This window comes from Passer montanus, unplaced genomic scaffold (genome assembly GCF_014805655.1).
Source record: "Passer montanus isolate IOZ18808 unplaced genomic scaffold, ASM1480565v1 scaffold41, whole genome shotgun sequence".
Taxonomy (NCBI): domain Eukaryota; kingdom Metazoa; phylum Chordata; class Aves; order Passeriformes; family Passeridae; genus Passer; species Passer montanus.
In genome coordinates this window covers 3,429,142-3,436,523 of record NW_024368930.1, presented here as the reverse complement: position 1 = coordinate 3,436,523, position 7,382 = coordinate 3,429,142, and the positions used below count along the sequence as shown (strand labels likewise).

The 7,382-nt window shown below is 39.9% G+C and overlaps 1 protein-coding gene across 2 annotated transcripts in view; it reads right to left on the bottom strand.

Annotated features, from left to right (window-relative positions):
• Positions 1–6,558: 6,558 nt before the first annotated feature.
• Positions 6,559–7,382, bottom strand: part of GNAS (GNAS complex locus) — a 128,782-nt gene continuing 127,958 nt past the window's right edge. For both annotated transcript variants that reach the window (XM_039719127.1, XM_039719128.1), the window contains exon 12: positions 6,559–7,382. This exon is cut by the window's right edge and continues 3,054 nt beyond it. The gene's annotated coding sequence lies outside the window, so the exon portion shown is untranslated.

Below are 7,382 nucleotides of genomic sequence, written 5' to 3'. Positions count from 1 at the left end.
GAAGGAAATGTTCTCCAAAGGATGTGTTCCTTTTGTGGCTGCAGCTGGACAGCAGCAGTTCTCTCCCTCCCTCCCTCCCATGGAAGCATGAGGGGGATGTTGAACAACAGCAAGTTGATAGGAATGGTGTTAGAGTAGAATAAAAAAAAAGAAAAAAAAAGGGAGGGTAACTTTGGAGAATGAAAGTGGGCATCTCTGGGCAGAGGAGAGGTGCTGTGAAAGCCACGTCCCCTGTCTTGGGTGGTTCTGTGACACAGGATTTGTTCCCTCACACAAAACTGCATCCCCAGAGCGCTGGTTGTGCTCATCCTGGGACCTTCTGGGGATGCTGAGCAAAGATAATGGGTCAAGAGTGTCCCCAAGAAAGGAGGGACAGGGAATTAGATGAACAGGGGACAAGTCTACAATGAAAACTGATCACATAATCAGGCCTCGGGCAAGGAGAGAGGCATTAGTGAGACCATGTGAGGAAATAGTCCCTTTGTGTCTCTCCAGATCCACTCCGGTTCTCCAGTTGTACAAGAGTTTCACTGTGAGAAAGAGGAGGGTGAGGGTGTGTTCTGGGATTTGGAGGCCAGTCAGGAGTTTTGCAGATTAATTATTTAAAAGGTCCTTTATTCTCATTCATTTTCTAACTGAAAAATAGTAAAAAGAAATTACATTGTCTTCCATGCATTGCTAGGTGCCAGGAGTTTTGCAGATTAATTATTTAAAAGGTCCTTTATTCTCATTCAGTTTCTAACTGAAAAATAGTAAAAAGAAAGGCCCAAAAGAACCCTGTTCAGAAATAAGGTATAGGATCTCCAGCAGATGAAATCCTTGTTCAAATGTGGTTGCTGTGCTAATCAAGGGATTTGCTGCACTTCAAGGCTCAGTAGAGAGGAGCCACCTGAGCTGCAGCAGAGCAGAGTTGTGCTGTCCTGTGCTGCCCTACAGTGGTGAAGCAGCTTTTCCTGGAACACTGCTCCCACAGCCGGGAGAGCCGGGATAATGTGCTTTTTGCTCTGCCAGCAGAAAGGAAAAAAAGACTTTTTCAGGATAAACGACACGGATTGAAGCAGAGCCACAAAGGACAGGTTTTGCACATTTTCCACTGCAGGAAGGGGGCCAGTGAGGGCATCCCTGTGCCTGTGGTCGTTTTTTATGAGGGACAAACTGGGAGTGAAGTGACAAGCTGAGGCTGGGAGCCAATGGAAATATCCTTGAGAAAAAGGTTTTGGCTCATGTCCATTTGGTTAGCAGGCAATTTCCATCCTGTAGATGTGAGAAATAATAGTGAACTTGGAACAGACAGAGTGATTAACCAGTCAGAGCTTCCTAAGAAAGTACCAGACCTGAATTTAATCCATCCCAAACCAAGAAAGAAAAAGTACTGAGTCTCATAAGAAACATCTCTGCACCTCCTGTATCAGCTGTTAGGTGTAAGACAAGTTCTCTGGAGGTGATTTCAGAGTAACCATTATAATACCTTAACAGAAGTTCAGAAAAGTTCAAATTGGAGAAAAAGTGAGCCCAGAATTTAACATTCCAATGAAACTGAATGGGAAAACCACAAGTCTGAGACTTGTGGAGGAGGCTTAGGAAGAGATCTGGCTCTTTACAGAAAGTTCAACTAAATACACTTTGCCTGACTATTTTTATATAGGTAGGAGAATCTTCCTTCCCACAACCAAAATTTGCTGTGCATCTCCTGGGCAGGACATTGGGATCTGCAGCCCACAGAATTTCACTGTGCCTGAGCTTATGGCCTGAAGCACTCTTAGCCTCAGTAAAGTGTTTTCAGAGCAGGTAACAGTTTTTTTCTGGTGACAACAGCTGGACTTGTGGGACTTCAGTGGTAATTATGCTACAAAACTTTCTGCTTAATTGAGTAGAAATTGGGAACAGCCCCCAGCACCAACTGCCATTAAGAGACATGGTGGTATTAGACATTTATGATACAATTTCAGTGCCTGAATCTTAAAACTAGAACTTTTCCATCTTTATATATTTATATGTTTATTTTGATTGCAGTAACAGAATTTTTTTTTAATATATAAAGAATTAACAATACTCAAAGCATTTACTTTCAGCTTCCCTTGAGAAGGAAAGTAGAGATCTGTAACAGCCAGACACGTGCTGAATAGCCCTTTGCAGATTGCAATATCCAAGCTTGCCTCACTTCAGGTCAATAAACAAGAGGTAAAATCAGATTAAACCGAACAAGTTCAAGATATCACTTAAAATGTGATGAAATATTAAATGTACTAGAAGTTGATTTTGCTGACTAAACCTTTGCAATTTTGCATGGAAACAATGTTGGTTGTCTCTTGGGTTTAACTGCATTCCCCCATATGGATTTGTGTTTTACAAAGTATCAGTGAAATGTTCATGACTAAAAGCACTTAGATTTACCTGAATGTCCCTGAAAGGTTTTATTATGCAGCAAATTGATGCAACAAATTTTCCCTAAATGCATATTTGACTACATTTTATGTGTAAAATATTCTTGAGTGATAATTTCTATCTAATGAGATTTTGATGAGGCAGAGAGCAAATTTTGAGATAAATTTTGAGACAGAGAGAGAATTTGGAGCCCAATAAATATCGAGTGGAGGTCAGCCTTGGTGTCTCTGCTGCATGGTTTGAGGAAGCAGTAAAGGCATTCTGGAAAATGAAAGTGTGTGAAGAAGAGCCAGATGTACAGGAACATGGAAAATGACATTATTTTTTCTTTTTGTACCTTTTTTTGGGTTGTTATTTAACACAAAAAAAATAAACAATGTATCAAATGCTCAAGTTTCAGTTCCAACAGCAAAATTTGCTCGATTTTTTACCAAATTATTTAACAACTGTATTTCAGGATTTGCTGCCTAAAGGGCTGAATGTAATACAGCTGATGAAGTAATCCAACTTCATTTGGTTCCTTCCTAAAATACAGAAGAAAAATCCCAAACAGAAGAGCCAACTTCCAACAAAACTGTTTGCCTTTTATTCATACGTTTTTTAAAAATATCCACCCTGGCATTCTCTGTCATTCCCTCTGCTTCTTGCCCTCTACAAATTCTTTTAGCATAAATTTGTATTTTTGTAATCGTTAGCCCTTTACAAAGCAGCCAATACATTCAACTAGAGTTAAGGTAATAACTTTCCAATGGAGTAGGAAATTACAGCAGCATCATTAGGCTAATGAGTTTTGGCTAAAGAGTTCTTCCTTCTCAAGCAGAGCCTCAAGACGAAGCATTTCTGTTTGTACCTCAAGTACTGGTAACAGTTATTCCAGACATTGAACACACAACACTTCACCAGGTAACCAAGAATATTCTGAGACAAAACAAGGTGCTTTGGAGGTTGCTGATGTGATCTCATTCTAGTGTCCCTCGAATGTCAACCTAAAATATATGTATTTTATATATTGAGGATTGCTTTAAACACTGAGCCTCCCAACGCCCCAAATGCTTCTCAAGATGAGCCTGTGGTGGAAACATTTTCTTGCTTTAAAGCAAGTTCTAGTTGATTTTCACGCTGATCATTAAACTCACCTTCACTTAACTATCTCCCAGCTCTGATAGTTCCATAAAGTGCCTTTTTTTTTTTTTCTCCCAGCTCCTTAATTTGATAAATCTGGTCTTTTGGGATAGATCATTCTCTGACCTTGAAAATTTGTATGAGGATCCCAGACTGGGTCACTCACCTGGGGAATCAAGTATTTCCCCCCTATATCTCTTTTCCAGTGTCCAAGGTGATGGATTTTGAACTCTGAAGTTATCTCATGCCTTTCTTTCTGCTCTATTCTCTTATCAACCACACCATTACAAGAGTGAGGGGGGTGAGGACAGGAGAAAGCAGCTGAGCCCAGAGGCAGCAGGGTTTGGGTGATGCTGCAGGACAGAGCAGCTGGCTGTTGAGTTTCCCAGTTTTAAATCACAAACAGGTTCCCCAAAGCTGCTGCTCGTGGCTGCTCTGGGCTTCCAGGCTGCCTCACACAGACAAACCCCTGCAGCCCAGCAGAGCTTTGCCCTGTGAGAAACAGAACTCAGGGTTAGCACCAAAACCGTCACAATTTGTAACTTCTTTTTGGATGTTGTGCCTTCAAACAGTAAGAGAACAGAGATTAAAACTACTGAGGTGTTCACCAGCCCTCACACCCCCCTCAGGACACATCGCCATGGCTCCACCTCAGACCAGTCTGAAACACTTCCCATTAATACTCTGAGTTCTTCCACAGCATTTACTTCTATCACCCAACCCCTAATTTGTCTTTTTGTGGGAGCCCTTCTCATCCTGCCAACAGCAAACTGAAAATGTGGCAAAAAAAGAACTGGAATGTGCCCCTCTGATGTGGCCATTCCCAACCCTGACACAGCTGCTCCTCCCTCTGCCAGCACTGGCATTGCAGCTGCAAGAATGACACAGTTCCAAAGTCACATCAAATACCAGAACACTACAGATAGAAACATTGTACTTCACTATTAATAATCCACATAAAATTCACAGCCTAAAACAATGGTTTGTATGACAGAACAACAGAACGGAGAGAATTCCCAACATTACTGCCTCTGTCCTAGGCTTATCGTTCTCCAAACTTGTGTAGTAGTAAATTAAAATAATTAATTAGCCAACTCATTCAATGAAATGACTGGGTAAATGAAAGTGAACAGATAAATTCACATTTTAATTTTGAATTAGCTCACATTTGTCTGCTGGTACCCCAACATTAGAAAGCATGTTACACAAAAATTCCTAGTGTCACCATTTTCTCCCTCAAAAATTTGTCCTTCTCCCTATCTGGGACAATGTTCAAAAGTTTTATTTTGTTCTGTCATTCAATAATTTTGAGTCAGACTTCCTAAGTGAAAAAAAAAAAATTAGGAAAATCTGTAAGTTTGTTTTTTGGTGGATTTTTAATTATCTATTACATATTTGGTCAGTTATCCATGTTACAGAGGTATCAATGGTGTTGTTACCCTGGGGAATTCCCTGTTTTCCACGGGACCAGGCTAAATTTATAGGACACAGATGTCAGACAAAAACCTCCACCTTATTATTTTTACATTTAATGCAGTGAGAGATCTTATTTGCCTTCCCACCTCCTCCCATGTTGCTTTTCCAGGTCAGATTTGTGCTTTATACTGCACCCATTTTGCTCAGCTCAGTACACTGAAAGTAACCAGGATAAAAAGAAGTTTGAGCTTTTAATGGGAATCAGGGATCAAAACAATTAATTCCAAAGCCATACTTATGGCTCAAGTTTTAGCAGCCTGTGCACGACAGTAAAATTCTGAAGCAGTTTTCCCTACCCTGACACACATCCACTCACAGGACTGAAGCCAGCTGAGTATGATCAGGATTAAAATAGGCTCACTCTTGGAATTTGTCTTGTCAGTCAGCAGAGGGATTTTTTAGTGTCAGGCTTTCATCAGCAGAGCTTCAGAAATCCCCTTTGTAGCTTATTTTATTTACAAAGACGCTTCAAAGGTTGTCATAGAACAGGAAGATTTTTTTCCCAGATGAATTTTCAGAGATAGCAAGCTGAGGAAGAAGGGCACAGTTTAGTTTTGGACTGCAAACAGATGTTTGCTTATAAATATTTTTACTGTTATACAAACTCAACATGTATTTTAGAGATGAGGACCTGCTCCTGTGTGAGATTTCCCCTGATAGCAATCTATGGCCCTGATCCTGCTTATTAAATTAGTAGGAATTTTAACATCTACTTCCATGGAAGAGGTCTTAGGAGTGCCAGCATTGTTAGGAATACACACAGCACAGTAGGTACAGTTGGGGGAAGAAGAGGATTTACTCTCTTCCACAATGAGTCACATAATTTTATAACTTAGAACAACTTTATCACTCTTAAGACATTTGTATAGCACCAATCACCAAGAGCATTGTCACTAAGGCACTGGACTGGTACTCAGCTGTCACGGGCTCTGCCTCCAGGTCTGGGGTCAATCTCCTTTGTTTGTCTTTTGTTTTTACTGGCACATAACTTCTGACATTGGAAAATAAATAATACAAAACATCCTCCATCATTTACAGGAACAACACACCACGACGAATTACAAGGTGCTCAAGTTCTGAAGCCATGAACATGAATAGATCTGTGCATAGATTTACTGGCAGGAGGAAATTAGCCTGCAGGTATCAATTCTGTGCAGCACTGTGGAGCAGTGTTAGCTTCCCTTCCTCTGGAGTTAGGCCATACCCTCAGTTAGATCCTGCCCTGATGCCATGAATCAAAACACTTTTAGATAAATGAAGAAAAGCCCTCAGGACTCCTGCCTATGACAGCTGATCCAGGATGCCTTCCTAGGCTTTTGCATCAAAGTCTGCTCCTATCAACTTGCAGAGCTCCAGTTTCAGCCTCTGAGAGCAGTTTTTGATGATTTCAGAGGCAGCTGAATCCTTTTCTAGTCTGCAGTGGATTTATCTCTCCAGATTATTAAAAAAGAAAAAAATCTTTAGGAGTTATCCCTGCAGGAGTTAACTCTGCTGCACCACACCGAATGTGTGCTCTCATGCACAAATTACTAAAAGCTCTTGGGTTGAAATAAGTTACTGCAAATGCACAGTAGCTGATTTTGAAACCACAACATCTCTACAATTTATTATTATTTTTACAAAATACCCAAAGTGATCAGACCATATTGTAGGTTACTGGCTTGCCGAAGGTTGTTTTAAAATCAAAACCATTTCTGAGTTACAGAAGTGCCAAAAACAATCTTGAACCAGGTTTGTTTGTTGTTTTTTGTTGTTTTCTTTTTAAACCAACCCCCATCCAACAAAACAGTTGTATAACTTAAAACAGAAACAAGAGTTTGTGTTGGAAACTGTTGAAAAACCAACCCACCAAAATCACGCTTGAGCAGAAGCCTTGTATGGCAAAGATTCAGCTTAGGGCAGTTTAGTGCCAACCCTCCATAGGTTTACAATGGAAATACTGACACAACCTCAACTACAGTGATGCAAATGTGCCCTAAAAACACTGTATTTGCTTTTATTAATAAAAGTGGTAGTGTTTACATTTGCAGGTATCTTACACTTCAGCATCACGATGAATACTGAGTAGAATGAGTTAAGTTTTGGCTGTAAGGTCAGAAGTTTCCAAACAGATGAATGAGACAGAAGTGACAGTCCTCAATCATGAAAACAAGAAGTTCAAATAAATAAATAAAACAAAACTAAGAAATATGGATAAGCATTAGGTCGGAATGGTTCAATTAACTGCAAATTATGGCCACTAAATTAGAGACAGAAGAAAACACAGTTACTTATTAAATAGCAAGCATTAAAGCTTTATGGTTTTGTATTTAAAAAAAAAAAAAAAGGAAAAAGCTGTTAAAAATAAGACTTGCATTTACCAGGCCACCAAACTGCATGGACTAATAAAGAGACTAACA